The sequence below is a fragment of the Nerophis ophidion genome, linkage group LG02 (genome assembly GCF_033978795.1).
Source record: "Nerophis ophidion isolate RoL-2023_Sa linkage group LG02, RoL_Noph_v1.0, whole genome shotgun sequence".
In the NCBI taxonomy this organism is placed as follows: Eukaryota; Metazoa; Chordata; class Actinopteri; order Syngnathiformes; family Syngnathidae; genus Nerophis; species Nerophis ophidion.
In genome coordinates this window covers 34283270-34309639 of record NC_084612.1, presented here as the reverse complement: position 1 = coordinate 34309639, position 26370 = coordinate 34283270, and the positions used below count along the sequence as shown (strand labels likewise).

At 39.2% G+C, this 26370-nt stretch overlaps 1 long non-coding RNA gene across 1 annotated transcript in view; it reads right to left on the bottom strand.

The window, feature by feature from the left end:
• Positions 1-26370, bottom strand: part of LOC133569976 (uncharacterized) — a 235976-nt gene that overhangs the window by 56955 nt on the left and 152651 nt on the right. The window contains exon 3 of the long non-coding RNA XR_009810004.1: positions 5044-5098. This is a non-coding gene — a long non-coding RNA (uncharacterized LOC133569976). The remainder of the gene's footprint in view (positions 1-5043; positions 5099-26370) is intronic.

The following is a 26370-nucleotide window of genomic DNA, read 5'->3' as shown; positions in this document are numbered from 1 at the left end:
GAGTTAGATGCTCCTTCCAGGAAGAGAGGAGAATGAGGATGAACAGTGGAAAGCTGAAGAACCTCCCTGACATCACACCCTGCTCCAACACTCATGTCTTGAAGGAAATGAACGACCAAAAGGGGAAGAAAAAAAACCTTGAGTCAATCATGTTTAGCATTTAGTTGTACAATTTAAGGGCAGCACGGTGGGGCAGGGGTTAGTGCATGTACCTCACAATACGAAGGTCCTGAGTAGTCTTGAGTTCAATCCCAGGCTCAGGATATTTCTGTGTGGAGTTTGCATGTTCTCCCCGTGACTGCATGGGTTTCCTTTCGGGTACTCAAAACCAGCTCGTATTTTGTGACTCTCTACTCATAACATACTTGCCAACCCTCCCGGATTTTCCGGATATACTCAGCCATGAACGGTCAGCGAAGCACAAAGCGTCCGCAGCGAAGCATCGTTCACAACCCAGTATTATGGGCCACCTTGCAAAATGGAGACCCGATGGTGTAACTTTTGCTGACACAAAGATGGCTATGCTGATAGCTGGAAGCAACATCCTGTTCTCATTTGTCATTTGTCTACAACAAATCTGTGGTATATGTTCCTGGATTCGGAGATCGCTCGCCAATAAGCAAATGGCAGAACAAAGGTTACTCAAATAGTGAAAAGGTAAGTGTTGTTGTTTAGTTTTTTAGTAACCAGCAAGCACATTACAGTCAGTAGAACAACTGTGTTTTTATTACTGTGTATTTGATAGGTGCTGTCGGAAATTGAACTATTTATAGTATATAATATATATATATATATATATATATATATATATATATATATATATATATATATATGTATATATATATATATATATATATATATTATATATATATTATATAGTATTATATATATATATATATATATATATATATATATATATATATATATAATAAAATAAATATATATAGCTAGAATTCACTGAAAGTAAAGTATTTAATATATATATATATATATATATATATATATATATATATATATATATATATATATATTATATATATGGAATATATATGAAATACTCAAGTTGGTGAATACTACTCCTCCCCTCTTAACCACGACCCCCCATCTAACCACGCCCCCCACCCCCATCCTCCCGAAATGGAGGTCTCAAGGATGGCAAGCGTGAGTCATAATTTTGTATATTTGTTGCTGGCACTCCTGGGCTGAGGCTGAGCAGAACTACAACAACGGTGCAGATACAAAATTGACAGCACAACATACACACATATGGCAACACAAGGAGCAACTGTACAACAACTATATATAATACCTCGGTGTACACATCGACAACAAGCTGAACGGGTCAAAACACGCTGAGACCCTCTACAAGAAGGGACTTAACCGCCTCTACTTCCTCAGGAGGCTAGGATCCTTCAACGTCTGGACAAAGATGTTAAAGATGTTCTACGAGTCAGTGGTGGCGGGCGCCTTCTTTAACGCCGTGGGTTGCTGGGGCAGCGGGCTGAGAGTGAGGGACGCAAACAGACTGGACAAGTTGGTAGAGAAGGCCAGTAACGTGGTGGGAGTGGAGCTGGACTCTCTGGCGGTGGTGTCAGATAGAAGAAGTCTAGCAAAACTCCTAGCCATTATGGACAACAGCTCCCACCCACTACACTCGGACCTTGCGGAGAGAATGAGCACGTTCAGAGGAAGGCTCAGACTCCCAAAATGCAACACGGAACGACACAGGAGGTCCTTCATACCGACAGCCATCAGACTGTATAATGTTCCTTGACTGCACTTAAATGTAGAATATATGTAGAATATATTCATATTATTAATATATTATATATATATATAATATATGTTATACATTATTTATTATTATTATTGTCTACTGTGGTGCTGAATATCCGCCAGGGATCAATAAAATACTTTCTAATCTATTCTATTTCAACTTCTAATAAGCAAGCGGAACTGTCCCTGACCATCTCCCGGGAACTTACCAGTGTCAAAACAATAAAAATATTTACATACACTTTTACAGGGAGAATGATTTAAGGCCTACCATAGTTGAGGGTTGAGGCTAGCTGCCGGTAGAAGTAGTCAACAAATTTAGTCGCATGGTTAAAACTTGACTCTAAATTATTTGACCCCACAAAATTGGGACAACTATTTTTTGAGTCGTTGTTATTCTCTGTAGTAGCTGTAGTTGCCTTTAGTGTGTTTTACATACTTGTCAGGTGTTGTGCTGTCATTTGAGTGCGTGCCATGAGTTAAGTTAGTGTCACGTGTAGTGGCGCTGCTGCACATTCCATTGTGTTGTCAAGCAAACCTAAGACCACCACAGTTGAATTATTCCTCCAAGAGAAAAATAGTAATTAAAAGGGATCTGCATATTTTGGGGAATTTTTTATATCATACACAATTTTTATGTGAGACAAGAAAAACATATGTATTTCTTTTTCTTATGCATTCTAAATCGAGACTAAATGATAGCAATTGTCAACTAATAATGCATGTAATGATGATTACAATTTCCGCCTGTAAAATGCAATTAAAAAAATGATCAAAAACCTCCATCAATGTTTTATATACATGCTGTAAGTATACTGTACATGTGATGAAGTAACAAGCACAATTACAATAACATTTCATATTTATGTATTTTGGTCCTGAGCGCATAACAATGTTCAGTATTTCCAATACCAACAACAACCTACAAATCATGACAGACTTTGTGAAAGACAACAAGGATAGCTTTGGGGAAAACAATGTTCCAACCCCTTACTTTTTAGAGCTTGAATATACAGAAGATGTTTGAGCTAGAAGCTTTAGACGCTGAGTGATAAGCAGATCTAGTTTTAGTGGAACACAAAGTATCATATAGCAGTATTGAGTTAAGAGTTAAACAAGGAATATGAACTATAAACATAATAAAATAATCACTTACTGTACAACGTAGGCTCTCATTGGTATGCTAACTGATGGGATGTTTATATATTTCAGCGCAATACTTGTATTTTCCATTTAGATAATAAATTAATCATAATCTTCACTCCCCAAAAAATAAAAAGTTGGGAGAAAATGAGCATTTGGTCGCATCTTTGGGTCTATGTTGAATAATAATGTTGACCAACGTCTTGGCTTATGATTTTTGGTCGTTTATTTCAAACATGCTTACAATTACAGCATGTTCCATCAACATTTCTAGTTTCTCCTTGCAACATGTCCAAAAAAGAGTAAGAAAAGGCAAAGCTTAAACATCTTGACCACAATTTTCTGATAAAAAAAACAGCACAAACTTTTACCAATTTAGAGGCGATGCAGCAGCTCAGTATGTCAACAGCTGCGTAAGCTCGTTACCTCTGGGATCGATTTTAAACTTGACAAACAAGTCAATGAAGTTTTAAAATCGTGTTTTTATCATTTTCGTTTTTTAGCAGAGGTAAAGCCGTTTTTGATCTTTTAACCTTTTCGAACAAGTTGTGCATGCTTTTATTTCAAGTCGCCTGGACTACTGCAATGCACTTTATGCTGGCATTAGCCAAAAAGCTCTCTCCCGGTTGCAGTTATCCCAGAACGCGGCAGCATGACTTTTAACAGGGGCCAGGAAACGCCAGCATATAACCCCAATTCTTCAGAGTTTACACTGGCTCCCTGTTCATTTTAGAATTGATTTTAAAACCTTGCTGTTTGCTTTTAAATCTTTACATGGACTGGCACCTCATTATATCTCGGACCTCATCCAAATTTACACTCCTGCGCGCGCTCTGAGGTCCGAGAGCCAGCTCCTGCTCCTGGTGCCCAAGACCAGACTTAAAACCAGGGGAGACGGGGCCTTATCTGTGGTCGGCCCTAATCTTTGGAACACTCTGCCCCTCCATGTTCAAACTGCTCCCACGGTGGAGTGTTTTAAGTCTCGTCTTAACACCCACTTTTATTCTTTGGCTTTTAACACTACGTGAGTTGTGTGGTGCTCCGTGTTTTTTAAATTGTGATTAATATTTGTTGTTTTAATTGGTTTTACCCTTTAAAATCGTTTTAATCATATTTATTTTCATATTGTTTTTGTATTGGTTTTATATTTATTTATTGTTTTGTTTTTTATTCAGTCATTGGTGGAGCTAAGGATAATATTTGAATATTGTTTTTAATATTGTTATGCAGCACTTTGGAAAAAACGCTGCATTACTAATCATAGTTCCTTTGCGTCAGCTCTTACAATAACAATGTTGCTAATACAGTACTTGATTAATATACAGACATGTAAAGAATAGAATAGAATAGAAGAGAATGGAATGGACTTTGTTGTCATTATATTTGCATATAACGAGATTAAAGACTCCAACTTAAAGTGCGGCAGTGGGAACAAATATGGGGTAAAATAAATAACACAAGAGGTAATAAAGGAAAAAACCAACAATTTAAATAAACAGACTACTATCCAATTAAAATAATAAGCAATCCTGAACAATATACAAAACACTAGAAATACAAAATACTTTACAATATACAGAGCAAGACAGGAGTACCGAAGTAATAAATAACAATCATTGTTGGACGTATTGCACTCGAAGGGTAGTATTGCACAGTAGGGTATTAGGGCAGGATATTGTATAGGAGTGAATTATTATTATTATTATGAGTTAGAGTTCAACATGGTGACAGCTCTGGGAAAGAAGCTGGCACTGAGTCTGTTTTTTGGCGGTTTTGGATGTTTTTTTAGAGGGATTTTGGGCGGAATAGATGACTCCCATTAATTACATCGTTAGCTGTCTAGTGCCAGTAGTATTTAACAATTTCGAATGCATACAAACAGACATGTGTTCTCGTCTCACATTGGGATTGTGAATGAAAGGCAAAATAAATAAAAAACAACAACTTTAAAATAAATAATTGAAGACCACTAATAAATAGGACTTTCTGTACGTAATCTTCTGACCACAAATGTACAGAGCATACAAGGGGCACTGATGCCCATTTTGTAGGACCAACATAAAATCTTTGTTTTTCTATGTCCCTTTAAATTCTTGTGTGAGTCTGCAACTGAGCTACACGTACCTTTTGTCACAGTAGTTTGTAGGCTGTTCAAACACCTCCCTCACAGACAGGCAACCTGTGTCAGAAACAAACAGAATTTTAAAAGACAGCACAGGACAGGACAGGGTGGCACATTTTCAACAATTCAAAGAGGAGACATCCTAGTCTGATGTAAGGGTCATGGTAGCCTTCTTACGTTGTACTAACCAGGGCTTCTTCTCGGTCTCTAATATCTAAAGGTCTGAGGTCTTATGGTGCGCACCGGAGAAAGCATTAATGTAAAGCAAATGTCGGAACAACCCAGTCTAATTGTGTCATTACTAATTCATGTGTATTAATGCAGTGATGTAAGATGGTGCTGGAAGAGGACCAGGCCTGTCTGGAATCGTCATGTAAGGCTAATTCTTGGCTGATGAGGTTTGCAGGCAACATGTGCTGCATATGGCGGGTGCGGGGCATCTGGCGCATGCAGTGACAGTGCCAAGTGGTGTGTGAGTTAAACATGAAGGCAGAGGGGGTGACGGATGGTGCCGGTGTCTCCTCTTGGCCCGGTGCCAGCCCCCGCCATCCCCTCACCCATGGTCCCCAGTGCCCCAGCCCCTCGCTACTCCAGAGCCTCTGGGCAAGTGTCCTGTTATTGTTTTCACTGGTAAGCAATTAGCAGCACTTAAGATTTATTTAGTCATGCTCTAATGTGCGCTGATTAGCTTGGGGCCCAAACAAGCCCCCTTCATCCCGTCACCATGTCGCCCGCATCAGCAGCAGCAGGCTGTGAGGGAATGCAAGGGGGGTTAGGGGAGGGGTTTGAGGTGGAGCAGAGCGAGAAGGATTACATGAGCACTAGTGCATCAGCACTTTTTTAAGAGATCTTCAGGGGCCTGTTGGCCGAACACACAGCAAGAGGAAAGGGCAAATACAGCCCAGTTACACTTTTATAGAAAGCTTTGTGCAAAAACACCCCTGACACCCTCCTGGTCCTGGCAGCTTCGTTTGTCATTTGACCCAAGGGGCGCCAGTGGCCGGTCACATGACCACTGGGAGTGACCTTCCAGGGCAGCTGGAAGCCCCTCCCACAAACTGGACCGCTCTCTGCAAGAGGTTGTTTGGATGACTGCATAATGTGTGATGCGTATAGCCCTCGGGGTGCCATAAAAGAAGAAAAAAAGATGCACAAGAAACCAGGTCAAAGAGATTATTCAAGCAAAGAAATGAAAGACAGAGAAAATGATAAATGAGCTCATGTTGTTTGTATGTACTGTAATGCTTTGGGGGATTTCCGCACAATATCCACTAATATGAATTATTTTTATGTCATAGATTTGTTATAGGTGTCACTGGGTCCTTTATTAAGACAGAGGGATTTTGTGATTTGAGTTGCATTAGTTTAGGCTTTTTTTAGGCCTTCAGCACTTTGCTTATACACTGCAAGTTTATTACTTCTCTAAGCTTTTTTGCACCAACTGACATCGGCCAAGAAACTGTGTCATTTACAATGTGGTGCTCAATACATTTAAACACACTATAAGTGGGTTTCTAAAAGGGATCTATGATCCATTGAGTATATTTTTCTGACTTATATATGTTAAAATGTTGGATAGTCGTGTTAAACAATGCCAAAGCGTCATATCATAAGGATAATGCATTTTGGCGTAAGCTTGCACACAGTTTTGGCTGCTTCTGTCTGGGAGTTTTGCCGTCTGGCTACATTGTGATGTCAGAGCGAAGTGGACGTACTTATTTGGACATTAAGTCAAGCTCCACTCTCTGTGCTTCAGGCTATGAGAAAACACAGGATAAAATATTATTTTCATCTAATCGTGGCATGCGCATAATAACGCCGACATGCGGCATGTAGTTACACAAATTCTGATGATAAGCCTCTGTTTTTTATGCAGTCTATTTCAGTGGTTCTTGATCTTGCTGGAGGTACCGAACCCCACAAGTTTCATATGCGCATTCACCGAACCCTTCTTTAGTGAAAAATACAATTTAAATGTTTTTTTCAAATTCAAGACAGAGTTACCGTATTTTTCGGACTATGAGTCAAGGTTTTTTTCATAGTTTAGCCGTGGGTGCGACTTATACTCCTGAGCGACTTAGAGTCCGAAAAATACGGTATATATGTTTTTGGTAACACTTTAGTATGGGGAACATATTCTAAGTAACAAAGACTTAATTTTGAGTTTTTTGGACACCAGGGGAACATATTCTAAGTAGGGCTGCAACTAACAACAAATTTGATAATCGATTAATCTGTCGATTATTACTTCGATTAATAAACAAACTACATTTCTATCCTTCTCAGTATTTTTTTGAAAAACAGTATACTGGCACCATACTTATTTTGATTATTGTTTCTCAACTGTTTGTAAATGTTGCAGTTCATAAATAAAGGTTTATTTAAAAAAAAAAAATATATATATATGTATATTTTTAAATAAATAAAAAATTAGCCTCTAGCATACATCCAACGAATCGATGACTAAATTAATTGCCAACTATTTTTATAATTGATTTCAATTGATTTAATCAATTAGTTGTTGCAGCCCTAATTCTAAGTAACAAAGACTTAATTTAGAGTTATCTGGTTAGGGTTAGGGTTAGAGGGTTAGGGCCAGGGTTAGAGAGTTAGGGTGATAATAAGGCCATGCCGAATAAGGTATTAATACATACTTAATAATGACTAGTTAAGAGCCAATATGTTACTAATTTGCACGTTAATAAGCAACTAATTAATGGTGAATATGTTCCCTATACTAAAGTGTTACTATGTTTTTATTACTGTTGCACCAAATGAACCGTGCATTAACCATTACCATGATTTGATTAACGTGGACCCTGGCTTAAACAAGTTGAAAAACTTATTCGGGTGTTACCATTTAGTGGTCAATTGTACGGAATATGTACTGTACTGTGTAATCTACTAATAAAAGTTTCAATCAAACAATCAAACATCACCATGTTCAAAGAACAAAACCAACACAGTGCATAAACTCACAAAAAATTACTTCTGCTGTTGTATCCGTAATACGCCGATAGGGAGAAGTTTTTATTTACACGATGAGTCAGGTGTGTTTTGATCGAACCCAGGTTAAGAACCACTGGTCTATTTCGATCGGTGAGTGTGCAGGTGTACCTAATGTTGTGACTAGGTGAATCTATATAATATTTATGAGATTTATTTTGAAACATATCTGGAAATAAAAAGCAGTGACATCAGTCTTCAAGATTTATATTTAACGGTGTATATTTTCATGAGATAAATTATGATACTTTTGGAGAGGGTGTGGCATGGATTCATTTTCAATCTGGGAATGCTTTCAGGAAGGTAAATGTCCGCAGAGCATTCCCGATACATATTACAACTAAGTGTTTCAAATGTAGATTATAATCATGGTAACACTTTAGTACGGGTAATACATATTTCACCATTAGTTATAGTATCGTATTGGCTCTTAATTAGTCATTATTAAGTACTTAATAATGCCTTATACTGCATGGCCTTATTACACAACCAGTAAGCCATTAACTGAGAGTCTTCCCTCAATAACCTCAGAATTATTGCTTATTGGTAACCCTAACCCTAACTCTTATATGTTCTCCTAGTGTCTAAATAACTCTAAATTAAGTCTTTGTAAGTCTTTAATAAGCAACTAATTAATAGTGAATATGTTCCCCATACTAAAGTGTTACCAAAATCATAATGGGTCCCTTTTGAACCAATTAAAAAAAAAAAAAAAAAAAAAAAATATATATATATATATATATATATATATATATATATATATACATCTTCACCGAATCATTGTTTTTCAAACATCAAGAATAAATCATGAATAACGTGTGCTGTATTACAACTTACAATAGCTGCTTGGACTAAAACTGCTTTAAAAAAGAATGCTCAGCTGCAGATGAAGGTCAAACGCAAGTTCAAGTGCACATTGGCAGCCTATACATATGCATACACAAAAGCCATCAATCCTTGTAGGTTGGAGGGCTATGGAGAAAATTGAACGACTAAAAAGCAGAGACAGAAAAAAAATTGCTGATGCAAGATATCATCAGGACCATTGTTGTGTGTCGAGTGCTGACGGTTAGATGCACTGTAATCATCGCACAACTGCACACCTCCTCACCCAACTATTGCCTAAAATCTCGACGCAGCCTTAGAGTCGCGGTGCTGTAAATGAAATATTACTTTCCATTTTATCTCCAGCAAGGGGGACGGCAAGGGCTCAAAACCAATCAGAATCTCACAGGTTAACCCTTGACCTTTTTCATCTCAATATGACTTGCATTATCTTGCAGAAAATTAGAAGCGTCTTGCTATTGTTCGCAGGCAGAAGCAGGTGGAGGTTATTTCAAGATAAAGGCCCTGGTGTTCGCGACAATTGCACGTCGTGTACAAAATGAGAAACGTTCCTCTGAAAAGTCACGCACATATGTTTAGATGACTCATCTCAGTATTCAGACTACTGAACCATTTTGTTGTGCACTCAGGCCCCTCTGAATGCATTTGCATAATGATGTGAGTACTGAACAAATCACCACCTTAAAAGACAATCTGAAACCCAAGTTTGAAAATAACGGGCAGGTTCTTTTGATTCTGTTGGTCTATATAGGCAACTGGCTCATCGCAGGCTATTTCACAGACAGGGGTGAGAAGGAAGATCGCATTCTACAAAGCCAAAAGGGATGCACGTGAATGGAGCCAAAAGAAAGCTGGAGTGACATGGTAGTATGACGCAGTGCTGAACATCGGAACGCCTGCAAATAATATGTTCTGAGATTTGTTTTGATCACCATTTGTTGATTAGTTAGTTAGCAAGTCTCCTCCAGAACTTTGCAAATGGTTGCTGCATTGGGAAAAACAAGCTATTACATTTTTGGTGCGTTTCCAGGGAAAGCGTATCACTTTGTAATTCTAATTTCATCCATTTGAGTCATGATGACATAAATGCTACAGTCGGCCCCAGTATAAAAATGTCACCACTCGTGCACATAACATTAGTCTCTGTGCATCAGGAAGTAGACAGACATTAACACACGCAGACTCTTTTTTATTTGTATTCACACTTCTATTAAAAATGTTTTTTTCTGCCATGTGGAAGTTTATGAAACGTTTTTTTTTAGAAATAATCGAGTAATGTTTTTTTTTAGCTTGAATGCAGCTTCTGTGGCAATATTGAAACATTTGAGTTCATATAGTATTATAATGTGAAACATTCAATAATGTAATAAATGTACCTGGACAATTATATACCATTTCAATACAATAGTAGTTATTGTTATTATTAAAACATATTTATTTCAAACTAATATTAATTGTAGTCCAAAGGGGGAATAAAACATGATTCCAAGAGCTGTTTTTGTTTTAACAGACGTGCATTACATCCATTATAAGAGGTGATACAATTGCAATATTTATTTTCAGTTCTTCTACTACAGAGTTTCTCAACCTTTTTTCAGTGATGTACCCCCTGTGAATTTTTTTTGAATTCAAGTACCCCCTAATCAGAGCAAAGCATTTTTGGTTGAAAAAAAGAGATAAAGAAGTAAAATACAGCACTATGTCATCAGTTTCTGATTTATTCAATTGTATAACGGTGCAAAATATTGCTCATTTGTAGTGGTCTTGAACTATTTGGAAAAAAAGATATAAAGTTAACTAAAAACGTGTTGACAAATAAACAAATGTTTCAATTATAAATAAAGATTTATACACATAGAAGTCATCATCAACATCAACATTCCATCCCCCCGGATTGTAAAAAATCTAATGTAAATAATCAAATGCACTTCTAATGTATATACTTGTTCTTATGCTATTTGAATTCACTATGTTCTCTGATGGCTGTACATATCCTACTAAGTCAGACCTACACTGTTACAATGTCCATTACTCTGATGATGCAATTGTTGATGACTGAAGTACTGATATCAACCAAACCCTCCTCATCCCACCTCCCAGATTGTAAATAATGTAAATATTTCAATGTATATACTCTAATGATTAACCTGTGTGTTGACTGTTTTATGCTGATAGTATATATTTGTACCATGAATTGATTTACGTGGACCCCGACTTAAACAAGTTGTTACCATTTAGTGGTTAATTGTACGGAATATGTACTGAACTGTGCAATCTACTAATAAACGTTTCAATCAATCAATCAAAAAAGTGCCCTCTTTGGGGATTGTAATAGAGATCCATCTGGATTCATGAACTTAATTCTAAACATTTCTTCAAAAAAAAAGAAATCTTTAACATCAATATTTATGGAACATGTCCACAAAAAATTTAGCTGTCAACACTGAATATTGCATTGTTGCATTTCTTTTCACAGTTTATGAACGTAAAGTCATATTTTGTTGAAGTATTATTCAATAAATATATTCAAAAAGGATTTTTGAATTGTTGCTATTTTTAGAATATTTAAAAAAAAATCTCAAGTACCCCTGGTCTACTTGATTTACATAATGTGCTGACATGCTGGTGACTGTCTCATATTATCAACAACAGTCAGACTATTCAGGTTCTGATTTAGCCAATAAACAAGTACCTGCCATCAAATCGCCTTTTAGAATGAGCATAAATATTAAAAGTATATAAATTCTACACCTGTGATGAGGTGGCGACTTGTCCAGGGTGTACGCCGCCTTCTGCCCGATTGTAGCTGAGATAGGCACCAGCGCCCCCCACGACCCCAAAGGGAATAAGCGGTAGAATATGGATGGATGTATGAATAAATTCTACACAGTCACGGGGAAGACCCAGGACACATTGGGAAGACTATGTCTCCCGGCTGGCCTGGGAACGCCTCGGGATCCCCCGGGAAGAGCTAGACGATGTGGCTGGAGATAGGGAAGTCCGGGCTTCCCTGCTTAGGCTGCTGCCCCCGCGACCCGACCTCGGATAAGCGGAAGATGATGGATGGATGGATGGGCACTTGTCCAGGGTGTACCCGCCTTCCGCCCGATTGTTGCTGAGGTAGGCTCCAGCGCCCCCCGCAACCCCAAAGGGAATAAGTGGTAGAAAATGGATGGACATTCTACAATGAAAAAAATGCACTCACAAGCCAGGGCGTCACACACACCTAAACAATACAATAACTTTGAATATCTGAAGTGATTTTACCCAGGTAATAACCCCAATGTGTCTGAAATGTATTCTTTTTTATTGTTTATAAAATGTAGCTGTGGTTTGCGGTGATTAAGTTGTCCGCACTGCATCATCATGACGGTTTCTCATATTTCATGCCTCTTACCTATACTGTAGTTGCTAAATACGGTAGGTACATGAATAAAATGATAAATAAAGTAAATTAACCTTTAGAAACACTGTCAGAATGATGCAGTGCAGATCTACACCACTCCAAGCACCAACATGATGTTTTAATTTTTGGGAGTCAAAACTGGGGCGGGGGTCCTCACATCTGCGGTCCCTTCCAAGGTTTTTTCATTGTTCCCATTGGGTTGAGTTTATTCTTGCCATGTAGTTGTGGCTTGTGAAGTCCTTTGAGACATTTGTGATTAAGGGCTATATAAAAAAACTTCAGTTGATTGATTGATAATACACTTGTTTTGATTACAGCTCTTGGAGTAGATCCTATGTGATTGTGTTTACCTAATGTGAATGGCAACTGGTATAAATACCTTTCGTAGAGTAGACAAGAATGCGCATGTTGACTGTTGATATACAGTGGGGCAAAGAAGTATTTAGTCAGCCACAGATTGTGCATGTTCTCCCACTTAAAATGATGACAGAGGTCTGTAATTTTCATCATAGGTACACTTCAACTGTGAGAGACAGAATGTGAAAAAAAGTCCTGGAATTCACATTGTAGGAATTTTAAAGGATGTATTTGTAAATTATGGTGGAAAATAAGTATTTTGTCAACCATTCAAAGTTCTCACTGATGGAAGAAGGTTTCGGCTCAAAATTTCACGATACATGGCCCTATTCATTCTTTCCTTAACACGGATCAATCGTCCTGTCCCCTAAGCAGAAAAACAGCCCCAAAGCATGATGTTTCCAACAGTAGGTGTGGTGTTCTTGGGATGCAACTCAGTATTCTTCTTCCTCCAAACACGACGAGTTGAGTTTATACCAAATAGTTCTATTTTGGTTTAATCTGACCACATGACATTCTCCCAATCCTCTGCTGTATCATCCATGTATCCATTTTGGTGTAAACTCAACTTGTCGTGTTTGGAAGAAGAAGAATACTGAGTTGCATCCCAAGAACACCATACCTACTGTGAAGCATGGGGGTGGAAACATCATGCATTGGGGCTGTTTTTCTGCTAAGGGGACAGGACGATTGATCCGTGTTAAGGAAAGAATGAATGGGGCCATGTATCGTGAGATTTTGAGCAAAAACCTAATTCCATTAGTGAGAGCTTTGACCAAATATTTATTTTCCACCATAATTTACAAATAAATTCTTTAAAATTCCTACAATGTGAATTCCTGGATTTTTTTTTCACATTTTGTTTCTCACTGCTGAAGTGTACCTATGATGAAAATTACAGACCTCTGTCATCATTTTAAGTGGGAGGACTTGCACAATCGGTGGCTGACTAAATACTTTTTTGCCCCACTGTACAAAAATAATTTAAAGTAGCAAATACACATGCAAATGTGTTTCTGTATCCAACATATGTCAAGAGCGGGCAATACTTCCAAAATAAGTGAATATATTGACATTTTTGTTCAGGTTCTACACTTTCAGCGAGCATTATTATCTATTATGCTGCATGTGTAATGTTACAGAGGGTCACAGGCTAGTAGTGCTTTAAATGTTATATTTACATGATTGGTTAATTTTTTTCGTTTCCTGTTCATTGTGCAGCAGGCTCCATTGTCTGAAGCTAGATTCTGCCGGGCCCTCAGAGGGGCCATCCCCGGGGAGCACTGCATCTTTTATTAATCAGGGGCGCTGCGCCACAGTCCTGCTTATCTAATTTAGCAGCCCGCCTCAGCTTCAACTATGTTGGGCTTGGCCTGGAAAGAAGGCGTTGGGGTGCGGGGTGCAGTCGGTCGGAGATAGGATGGGGGTTGGGGTGCATCCATCATATTTCACCCCGGTGCATATTGTGCGTGATGCTCGGGTGTGGTGGGGGTTGCGGCAGGGGCTCGCCACTTATCAGACACCTCGTCACCAAGTTTTAGGACCGAATCACAATACAGCAAATTACCTTCTGCTGACAAGGAAAAATGAGCAGCGGTCTCATGTGAAAAAAAAAAATAGGATTGTCAGGATGAGGTGACACATTGATTGCTTAGTATGCGCATCCAGCAGGCTGAGGTTCATAGGTAACCTTCCTATATAAATGTAGAAGAGCTACATAAGATGGTGGAGGTAGAAGCTGTAAAATTGAAATGCCATGTTAGATTGAAGAACCCTTTGTTAGGCTTCGGCCGCCATATTGTAGAAAAGCATGGTTATATGTGAACCCACAAATAAAGAGCAGGCAATTTGGAGCCCAGTTCATATGTACTGATAGTAAACTGAATATGCGCATCCCCCCCCCCCCCCCCCCCCCGCCGCACCCCCCTACTCTCTCTTTCTCATCTGTGTCATAGCGCAGATGAATCAGTGTCGCCGGTGTTGAGAGCACTTACTGTCAACCCTGGTGCCCTGGGCTATGGCACTGATGGACACAAACTATAAAATATCAGCCCCCTGGGGAGACATCGCTCAAGCGCTGGCCACAGCCCTGAGGGGGTGTGATCTGGTCAGTGTGCCCGTGTTTATGTGAGTGTGCTGGGAGAGCAATAAGGTGATGTGTTTCGTCTGCGGGGTCTGTTGTTATCCCGCGAGAATGGTCATGCGTGTCCACCCATGTGGAGCATTTGCATTAAGAACAAGAGCACTTAGAGGAGCGCAAAGAACAATGTCAGTGGTGGAGTCTATACCCCCCCCCCCCACCTAAATATTGTGGATATACTGTACATTGGGGGAAAAACTGGACTGAAATGTTTAAAGGTGAACTGCACCTCTTTTGGGAATTGTGCCTATCGTTCACAATTATGTAAGCTGGATGGATTATTTTAATGCATTCTAAATATTAAATAAATTCGATCAAAAGTCTGCTTACAATGAAGCCAATGGGAATCGTTCATTTCTGCCTATAGAGCCCCTAAAAAAACATCCGAACACATCCATTAGGGTTTTATATACATAATGTAAATATACATGTAACACATCACATTGGTTTAGTTTTTTTCATCACTGATTTCTGCTCACTGCAGACTTTATGAGAGCCAACAAACGTAATAAAACATCACTTACTTTACAAGGTCTGCTGTCATTAGGATTCAGACTGCTTGGATGTTCATCCATCCATCCATTTTTCTACCGCTTGCCCTACTCGGCGGTCGCATGTGTGCTGGTGCCTATTCTAGCTGCACTCAAGCAAAAGGCGGGGTACACCCTGGACAAATCGCCGCCTCATTGCAGGGCCAACGCAGATAGACAGACAACATTCACACTCATATTCACACACTAGGGCCAATTTAGTGTTGCCAATCAACCTATCCCCAGGTGCATGTCTTTGGTGGTTGGAGGAAGCCGGAGTACGCGGAGGTAACCCCCACAGTCACAGGCAAACTCCACACAGAAACACCCCGAGTCCGTGGCTCTAACACAGGACCTTTGTATTGTGAGGCACACCCGTTTCATCGTGCTGCCCGCTTGGATGTTCATATATTCCCATTTGGATGAAAACATTTCTCAAAATCTTCGCAAATAAATGGGTGGAGGGGCAGCAGGAACAAGCCCTTTTTTGTGGTTCTCACCAGTTCCAGGCCCTAAATGGCTGTCAAAGTGTCCCAACTTGTCGGATAATCTGCTAAAGCTATTAACTTTTCAGGTGAGATGCATGATTTATGATCTACAATAAACTTACAGGGCTTCACGGTGGGAGAGGGGTTAGTGCGTCTGCCTCACAATACGAAGGTCCTGAGTAGACCTGGGTTCAATCCTGGGCTCGGGATCTTTCTGTGTGGTGTTTGCATGGTCTCCCCGTGAATGCGTGGGTTCCCTCCGGGTACTCCGGCTTCCTCCCACTTCCACCTCCACCTGTGGATAGGATGATTTTCAACACTAGATTGGCCCTAGTGTGTAAATGTGAGTGTGAATGTTGTCCGTCTATCTGTGTTGGCCTTGCAATGAGGTGGCGACTTGTCCATGGTTTACCTCGCCTTCCGCCCGATTGTAGCTGAGATAGGCACCAGCGCCCCCCGTGACCCCAAAGGGAATAAGCGGTAGAAAATGGATGGATGGAATAAACTTACAGGGAGCAGGGAAGCAAAGAACAGACCAATCGATGATGTAAGCATAGGCACACACGCTGGTGATCATGTCGACGCCATAAATAGTTTGCCTGTGTTAGCGCTTATAATAACAATAAATCCCATTGACTCCGCTGTAGGTGGACTTTTATGTTGTGTATTTAATATTTTGAATGCATTAAAACAAAATCCATCTGTCTTTTATAATAATTGTGAAGGATAGGCAAAATTCCTCCCCAAAAGTGCGGTTCCTCTTTAGGGCGGCACTTGTCCTGTAATTCTGCAATCAACAAAAGTTATAAAAAACATTTTTAAAAAGTAATTTAATTCCTTTGCGGTCAAGTTTATTCATATAGGCACCCCCTATGTGTTGCGTTAGAAAATATTTGGAAGATATGCTAGCATACATGTAATACAAATTATGGATGCCCGATCCAGTAATCATATCGGTCCGATATCAGCAAAAAAAAAAAAAACGAGTATTGGATTGCAATATATTCGTTAGCATCTAAAATGTCTGACATACGCACTATGATGCAAGCAGTAGTGCTGCAAATTTACCTGTGCAAAGTTGGACAGCCAGTTAACATCCAAATGTCCGCACAAGTTTGGTCTTATATTGTATTTGATTTGAGTCATGTACAAAAGATAGGCATGGTAACCTATTGGAGCTAGCAGCTACTCAACAGCTAAGCACACCATAACACACAAGCTAGACATACGCAGTAAGTGTCCTTAATTGAACAATATTGCAACCTAAAACACAACATTTGTATCCATCCATCCATTTTCTACTGCTTATTCCCTTTCAGGGTCGCGGGGGGCGCTGGCGCCTATCTCAGCTACAATCGGGCGGAAGGCGGGGTTGTAAAATATCAAATCATTGTAGTTCCATATTGGATACAAAGTATCCAAGGTGTGTTATAAAGTATTCAATAACAAATCATTCAACTTACAGTGTGATGAGCTTAACTTAAAGAATCATTATGGCCAATATTTGTCACCAAAAATATCAATCCACTTGAATTTAAAGACAGCACAAGTCAATTTCAGATTTGGAAAATAAATTAGATTAATGTTTGTATTACCTACCATTGTTCTCTGTTAGACTAAATTGACCCGATCAAGCCTTTTCTAACATTGAACACTACTAAGTACTATAAGTATGTATGATGCAATAGAGAATCAACAATCGGCCAATACTCAAAGTTCCAATATTGTTTGCACGCACATACAGTATAGTGCACATACATATAGTGCACGCAACAAAACCTCCTCACAACAACTGGAAAGAACAAATACATACAGTATATTCATCAAACAATATCTGCTTTCTGCCCGAATGCAGCTGAGATAAGCTTCCCCCTGTGACCCCGCAGGGACAAGTGGTAGGAAATGGATGAATGGAATATTATTAAGCAAGTTTTAAGAATCTTCACAAATACATTTGTACTCAGCTAAACATTGTCGACTGACAAATGAGGGAGCATTTTAAAGAAGTCCTACATATGCACCCTCATCTGATCTACATCAAAGACATGAGATAATTAATTGTCATTTCCATTCCCCAGCACTGTTAACATCCCATAGAGTCCTGTTGACAAATTCCATGAGCCTTTATATAAGCCCAGACAAAAACAACAACAACAAACAAAGCATGTAAGTGGATGAGAAAACCTTAGTGAGATCAATCAATACAATCAATGGCTCTGTCTGTCATGTCCCATTTCAGCTGTTCAGTTTTATAACCTCCTCCTGAATAACTAGTCTGGATGTGTTAAAATTGGAACCAATCGATCAGGGGCCTTCAACGTTTTCCATGCCAAGGACCCCCAAACTAAAGTAGAGATGGAGCTGGGACCGCCTAGTTATACGTATATCTTGTGTAACACTGTGTTTTAAATTAAGCTGGTCCTAAAGTAGGGTTGTCCCGGTACCAATATTTTTGTACCAGTATCGGTACCAAAATATATTTCGATATTTTTCTAAATGAAGGGGACCACAAAACATATTATTATTGGCCCGGAAAAGGGTGGAATGCCATCTACGGGTTGGGGAGGAGACCCTGCCCCAAGTGGAGGAGTTCAAGTACCTAGGAGTCTTGTTCACGAGTGAGGGAAGAGTGGATCGTGAGATCGACAGGCAGATCGGTGTGGCGTCTTCAGTAATGCGGACGTTGTACCGATCCGTTGTGGTGAAGAAGGAGCTGAGCCGGAAGGCAAAGCTCTCAATTTACCGATCGAGCTACGTTCCCATTCTCACCTATGGTCATGAGCTTTGGGTCATGACCGAAAGGATAAGATCACGGGTACAAGCGGCCAAAATTAGTTTCCTCCGCCGTGTGGCGGGGCTCTCCCTTAGAGATAGGGTGAGAAGCTCTGCCATCCGGGAGGAACTCAAAGTAAAGCCGCTGCTCCTTCACATCGAGAGGAGCCAGATGAGGTGGTTCGGGCATCTGGTCAGGACGCCACCCGAACGCCTCCCTAGGGAGGTGTTAAGGGCACGTCCAACCGGTAGGAGGCCACGGGGAAGACCCAGGACACGTTGGGAAGACTATGTCTCCCGGCTGGCCTGGGAACGCCTCGGGATCACCCGGGAAGAGCTGGACGAAGTGGCTGGGGAGAGGGAAGTCTGGGCTTCCCTGCTTAGGCTGCTGCCCCCACGACCGGACCTCGGAAAAGCGGAAGAAGATGGATGGATGGATGGATGGATTAATAGTAACAAAAAATCTTAGGGGTTATTAAACATATGTTTCTTATAACAACCGAATAACAATTTTGGCCTTAAATAAAATAGTGAACATACTACACAACTTGTTTTTTATTAGTAAGCAAACAAAGGCTCCTAAATTGGCTGCTGGCGTATGCAGTAACATTTTGTGTCATTTCGCATTCTATTTTTCGTCAAAATTATGAGGGACAAGCAGTAAAAAAATAATTATTAATCTATTTGTTCATTTACTGTTAATATCTGGTTATTATCTGTTTTAAAATGTTTTATCCACCCTTCTGTTAAAATGTAATAATCACTTATTCTTCTGTTGTTTGAATGCTTAACATAGGTGTTGAAAGATACCACAAGTTTGGATATTGATCTGATACCTAGTACTTACGTGATCATTCAATTTCCTGAGTTTATAAACACAATATACATTTTGAACAAGGAAAAAAGATATGATGATAAAAAATATCAATGTTATCATTATAGTATCGACTAGATACGCTCTTGTACTTGATATCATTACAGTGGATGTCAGGTGTGAATCCACAGGGCATTTGTTTTCATTGAGCAGTGCTAGCCTTTTAGCGGTGAGGTATTGTACCCTCCTAAGGCAGGGGTAGGGAACCTATGGCTCTAGAGCCAGATGTGGCTCTTTTGATGACTGCACCTGGCTCTCAGATAAATCTTAGCTGACATTGCTTAACACGATAAGTAATGAATAATTCCGCTGGAATTATTCATTACTTATCGTGTCAAAAATAACGTTCAAAATACAAAACATTCTCATGCATTTTCATCCATCCATCCATCCGGTTTCTACCGCACCTGCTCAAGAAGTCGGATTAATGGTAAGAAGTATTTTATTTATTTTTGGTTGGCCTCAGAATAACAATGTTAATAAAAATAATAAGAGACTTATTATACTCTAAAAATGTTGGTCTTTCTTAAAAATGCACGCAAATAGTTGTATTCACTGTTAAAAAAATAATAAATTATATCGCTCTCACGGAAATACTTTTAAAAATATTTAGCTTGTATGGCTCTCTCAGCCAAAAAGGTTCCCGACCCCTCTCCTAAGATGTGTAGTGAAGCATGTTTAGATATTCCTCGTCTTGCAGGGATGAAATTGTAAGAAACGCACTTTATTTTTCACCATGGCGGAGAGGATTAGTGATTTAGAAGTAGCTAAAACACTGTCGACTGTGGATGGACGTTAGCCGCGAGCTAACTAGCCTTATTTTAAAGCACCACTTGCAGAGCAGCATTTTAGTGCTAGAGCTTCACCTTTATCGTTAGTTTTTCAACCAAAACGCATCCATTCTCCACTTTCTGTCTACATGCCGTGTCTGCTTGTAAGAACTACGTGGTTGTGCGTTGGCAAACATGCTCCTCTGCTGGTAAAACCAGCAATGTCACCACGTGACGACGGCGCACTGTCATGACCGTTTAAAAATCATAAAAAAGGGAACTGGTATTTTTGAGAGGTGGTATAGCACTGTTTATGGTTCATTAGTACTATGGTACTTTAGTAGCACCGGTATATTGTACAACCCTATCCTAAAGGTACTTTGTTTTAGTGCAATTCTGGTGAATACAGGTGGAGGTCCACAGGTTATAAATAAGTTCCAATCTCAGATAGTGATATCGTCACATCACACATTGCAATTGTCAAGCGCTTCAAAGCCAACTACTCGAGTTTCACAATCAAACGTCCTGCCTGACTGCGGTTAACTGAATAATAATATGAATAAATATAAAACGCTAATCCTTGTGTTTGATTTACAGTTGGGCTTAACGTCTTAAACCCCTGTTGTTGTCCTTCAGGTGTTCCTTCCTTCTTAAAATATTGTCCCAGGCTAGTCAGGAAGGATATTTTTTTCTTCTCCTGACAGAACTTGTAACGGCACATAATCAAAGACCACTCATAGTTTTCATAAACATTAATTATACACCTGGTTTTAATGAGGGTCAAGAAGTTGCCATGTAATAGGTAACAAATGTGCGGGTAATATTGGTGTCCGTTTTATCCTCTCTGAGCTAATGTTTATTTTCACTTCCGTGTCACTGCATAGTGAAGTCCTTAAAAGTAACTAAAAAGAGGTGCTATTAAAATCTCTTCCGTGTCGTGTTCCAAACAGTGAGCATACAGAGCAGCGTTGCACACCCAGACGTGAGGCGTACACAAGAAACCATTGTCCTGCAACTACTGTAGTTCTGGAGAAAATCTCGTGTTGAATTCCTCTGTTTACTACACTGTGTTAAATTAATGTTGTTGTGTATTTAAGAAACCATTGTCCTGCAACTACTGTAGTTCTGGAGAAAATCTCATGTTGAATTCTTCTGTTTACTACACTGTGTTAAATTAATGTTGTTGTGTATTTAAAAATATTTGAATTAAAAAATAAATAAGTAAATATATACACACACATATATATATATATATATATATATATATATACATATATATATATATATATATATATACATATATATATATACATATATGGCAACATGTAAGTGTAAAAAAACAACAACAGCATTATGATTTGTATAATTTCAGAATGTGCTTGTTGTTTTTTTAAACAAAGAAAGCAATCTGAAGTTGTCTTTATTTTAAAGTTATTGTGCCGTGATTTTACCAGTGCGGCCAATTTGGGAGTGGATTATTCTCCATGTGGTCCTCGATATATATATATATATATATATATATATATATATATATATATATATATATATATATATATATATATATATATATTGCAATTAATAGTATTATATCTTTAGTTGTCATTATTTATATTTTCTGAAGAAATTATGTAATAATGTTCATCTGTCAACCCATTGGTGTTAATTTTCAACCTATCAAAATAAGGAAATAATATGAAATAAAATTACAGTACATTATTTATGTACTTTGATCATTTTCCTCAACTGATATACTTACATCTTGTGGTTTATTTTGTACATATGTAGCATCATCTACCAAGATACAAAGAATTGCTATTGGGACATCCAGTGGACACATTCAGAACAGCCGTTTGTTTCATTCAATAATTTCAGGTACATTTTTGATATTTGTCAAACTTATCCCATGGGCCGGATAAAACCTGTTTGCGGGCCTGATCCGGCCCTCGGGCCGTACGTTTGACACAGCTGATGTAGAGGAATAGAGGAGGGGACATAAAGTCCGTGCCCTCCAAAGATCATTCCCTGCAAGGTCACAATAGTGAACATATCCATGCAAGCGCCCAACATATGATCATTATTAAGAACGCACCCAATATACATGGCCTTAAATTTTGTGAGATGCAATATTTTAAAGAGACGAGAGAGGAAGAAAAGTCCATTAACACAAATAGAGACGTCTCTAAACATTGCTTACTATTCTTCCAGGTATTGACTATTGAATTACACTGTCTGCAGCGGCTTGATTGGCCTAATTTAAGTATATTAGCAAGAATCCTTTGAGATTCAAGGACAAAGACATTGAGATGAACATAACAGTGTGCTGCAATAAGACACATGAGAGTCACACCTCAGTCCAAAGATGCGTGTACAAAAGAAATACTGAATTAAGACGGACTGGAGCTACACCAAGTCTTTAAAGGGGAATTGCACTTTTTTTTTTTTTAATGTGCTTATTATTCACAACCCTTCTGTGTTTTTCTTTTTTTAATGCAATCTAACCAGTAAATAAATGCAAGAAAAAGTTACCTTACAATGTAGCCTATTAGGAGTCGCTCTATTCTGCTTATAAAGCGCTTTTTCTGCTTATAAAGCGCTTATAAAAACATCTATTAAAAGGCAAATGCACTTTTTTGGGAATTTTGACTATCGTTCATAATCATTATGAAAGACATGATGATGGAGGATAATTTTTAATTTTTTTTTGCATTCTAAATATCAAATCAACGCGGCCAAAAGTCTGCTTATAATGGAGACTATGGGATCCGCGCAATTCCGCCTACAATAATTTTAGGAAAACATTCAAACATATCTATTGAGGTTTCATTTGCATGATGTATGTATGTATGTAATGTAGTAACAAGCAGAATTATAATACCATTTAATATTTACGTATTTTGATCATTTTAAGCACGCACAGCATCGTCATTTAAAAGCGCATCACCTTTGCTTTAATAAACATCACTTACTGTGCAATGTCTGCTGTTATTAGGATCCCGACTGACAGGATTTTAATATATTCCTGTTTAGATGTAAATAGAATAGAATGGAATAGAAAGTACTTTATTGATCCCAGGGGGAAATTCAGCACCACAGTTCGCTCACAATAGACAGTAATAATAATAAATAATATATGACATATATTATATATATAATATATAATATATGGATAATATAAATATATTCTACATATATTCTACATTTAAGTGCAGTCAAGGAACATGTGCATTATACAGTCTGATGGCTGTCGGTATGAAGGACCTCCTGTGTCGTTCCGTGTTACATTTTGGGAGTCTGAGCCTTCCGCTGAACGTGCTCATTCTCTCCGCAAGGTCCGAGTGTAGTGGGTGGGAGGTGTTGTCCATAATGGCTAGGAGTTTTGCTAAACCTCTCTTCTCTGACACCATCGCCAGAGAGTCTAGCTCCACTCCCACCACGTTACTGGCCTTCTCGACCAACTTGTCCAGTCTGTTTGCGTCCCTCACTCTGAGCCCGCTGCCCCAGCAAGCCACGACGTACAAGAAGGTGCCCGCCACCACTGACTCATGGAACATCTTCAACATCTTAGTACAGACATTGGAGGATCCTAGCCTCCTGAGGAAGTAGAGGCGGCTCTGTCCCTTCTTGTAGAGGGCCTCAGCGTGTTTTGACCCATTCAGCTTGTTGTCCATGTGTACATGGAGGTATCTATAGTCCTCAACCATGTCCACATCCACCCCCTTGATGGAAACAGGGGTCACTAAAGTACTCCTCCTCCTTCCCAGGTCCACAACCAGCTCCTTGGTCTTCGTCACATTGAGCTGGAGGTGGCTCTTTCCACACCATGTGACAAAGTCCTCCACCAGTGCCCTCTATTTCTCATCATCACCCTCCTCAATACACCCCACTATCGCAGAGTCATCAGAAAACTTCTGAAGGTGGCAGGACTCTTATTGATGGTGGAAATTGGTGGGGTAGATGGTGAAGTGGAAGTGGGAGAGGACTGTGCCCTGCGGGGCCCCGGTGTTGCTGACCAGCCTGTCAGACTCACAGTCCTGCAGTCGCATGTACTGTGGTCTGTCAGTCAGTCAAAATAACTCATAATCCTCAAGAATTGTGGTTGGCTGGGACAAAGTGTCTTTTTGTGCCATTTCCGGGTTCTAAATGGCTGTTGGAATACCTACTCAGACTTCTCCTGTCCAGGTGAGAGGCATGGTTTGTGATCTAGAATAAACTTATAGGGATCAGAGAAGCGAGGAAACAGCAGACCACTCGATGATGTAAACAGAGGGACAAACTGTGGTGATCAAAGAACCACCACTGTTTATCTGTGTTAGCGCTTAGAATAACAATATCAGTAATACTTGGTCAATATTGAAGTCACAAAATGTTAATGGAGTATTGTTGGCGCTTTTAGATTGTTATTTATCAGACTTTACATGCAGAATAATGGAGCTCCCACTGACAATAATTTATTGTATTTTTATATTTATTATATCTATATTTATAATTTATTTAATATTTAAAATGCATCAAAAATCCATCCGCCATGTCATTCATAATGATTGTAAACAATGAGCAACATTCAGTGCAGTTTCCCTTAAAAGAGGAAGAAGAAAGTCTTTTTTTGCTTTTAGTTTTGTAAAAATGATAAAAAAAACACTTGAAACATGTGGCTGATGGTAGTCACCGTTGCAGCCTTCAAAGCCCTTTGAAGCAACTTCAAAACCCAGTTTAAAGGCCTACTGAAATGAGATTTTCTTATTTAAACGGGGCTAGCAGGTCCATTCTATGTGTCATACTTGATCATTTCGCGATATTGCCATATTTTTGCTGAAAGGATTTAGTAGAGAACATCCATGATAAAGTTCGCAACTTTCGGTGCTAAGAGAAATGTCCTGCCTCTACCGGAAGTCGCAGACGATGACATCACATGTTTGATGGCTCCTCACATATTCACATTGTTTATAATGGGAGCCTCCAACAAAAAGTGCTATTCGGACCGAGAAAACGACAATTTCCCCATTAATTTGAGCGAGGATGAAAGATTCGTGTTTGAGGATATTGATAGCGACGGACTAGAAAAAAAAAAAAAAAAAGAAACGCGATTGCATCCGATGTTTTTAAACACATTTAATAAGTTAATTCTGGGAAATAACTTATCTTTCTATTGTGTTGCTAGTGTTTTAGTGAGTTAAATAGTACCTGAAGGGTGTCTCCACGGGTGTCTTAACGCCCAATGTCTCAGGGGAGTCGACGGCAACTATGGACGGCACAAGCTCAGCTTTTCTCCGGTAAGAACTGAACTGCTGGTTAACATGTGGTAGGGATCCCGCGCTGTGATCCATAGGAAAGTTTCACCTCCAGGAATTTTAAACAAGGAATCACCGTGTGTTTGTGTGGCTAAAGGCTAAAGCTTCCCTACTCCATCTTTCTACTGTGACTTCTCCAATATTAATTGAACAAATTGCAAAAGATTCAGCAGTACAGATGTCCAAAAAACTGTGCTGTGTGTGTGTGTGCGGCGCTCATACTTCCTAAAAACCCGTGACGTCTTGCGTACACGTCATCTTTACACGACGTTTCGAAGACGAAACTCAGGGGGAATTTAAAATTGTAATTTAATAAACTAAAAAGGCCGTATTGGCATATGCTGCAATGTTGAGATTTCATCATTGATATATAAAATGGTGGGTAGTAGTGGGTTTCAGTAGGCCTGTAATATACACACTGCAAGTATATACATGGCCATGATTCAAATTGAGGACACCGAGGTCATGTACTGTGTATTTTTTTAAGTGACAAGAAGACGATGATACGACTGACTGCAAATATACTTTGTGTTGAACATTTTGTGCGGTGTACATCACCATGCGGTAGATCATCCTTTCTCAATAGACAATCGTTGGTCATGCACAGCTGAACCCGCTACAACTACAGACAACAACGTAACACAACAAACATTTACTTTTCCTTCAAACATAATCTTATCCGAAATGTGCTGTCAGCAAAACTTGAACATTGAATCATACAGATGTAACTAATTGCTTTCACCTAAATTAAATTGACGTGAAACGCTGGCGGTGTAATAACGTTGTGTTAGCTCCGCCCTAAATGCAGAAGACACACTCTGCGTAGGGATTCGAGATCAGAGGGGTGAGGGC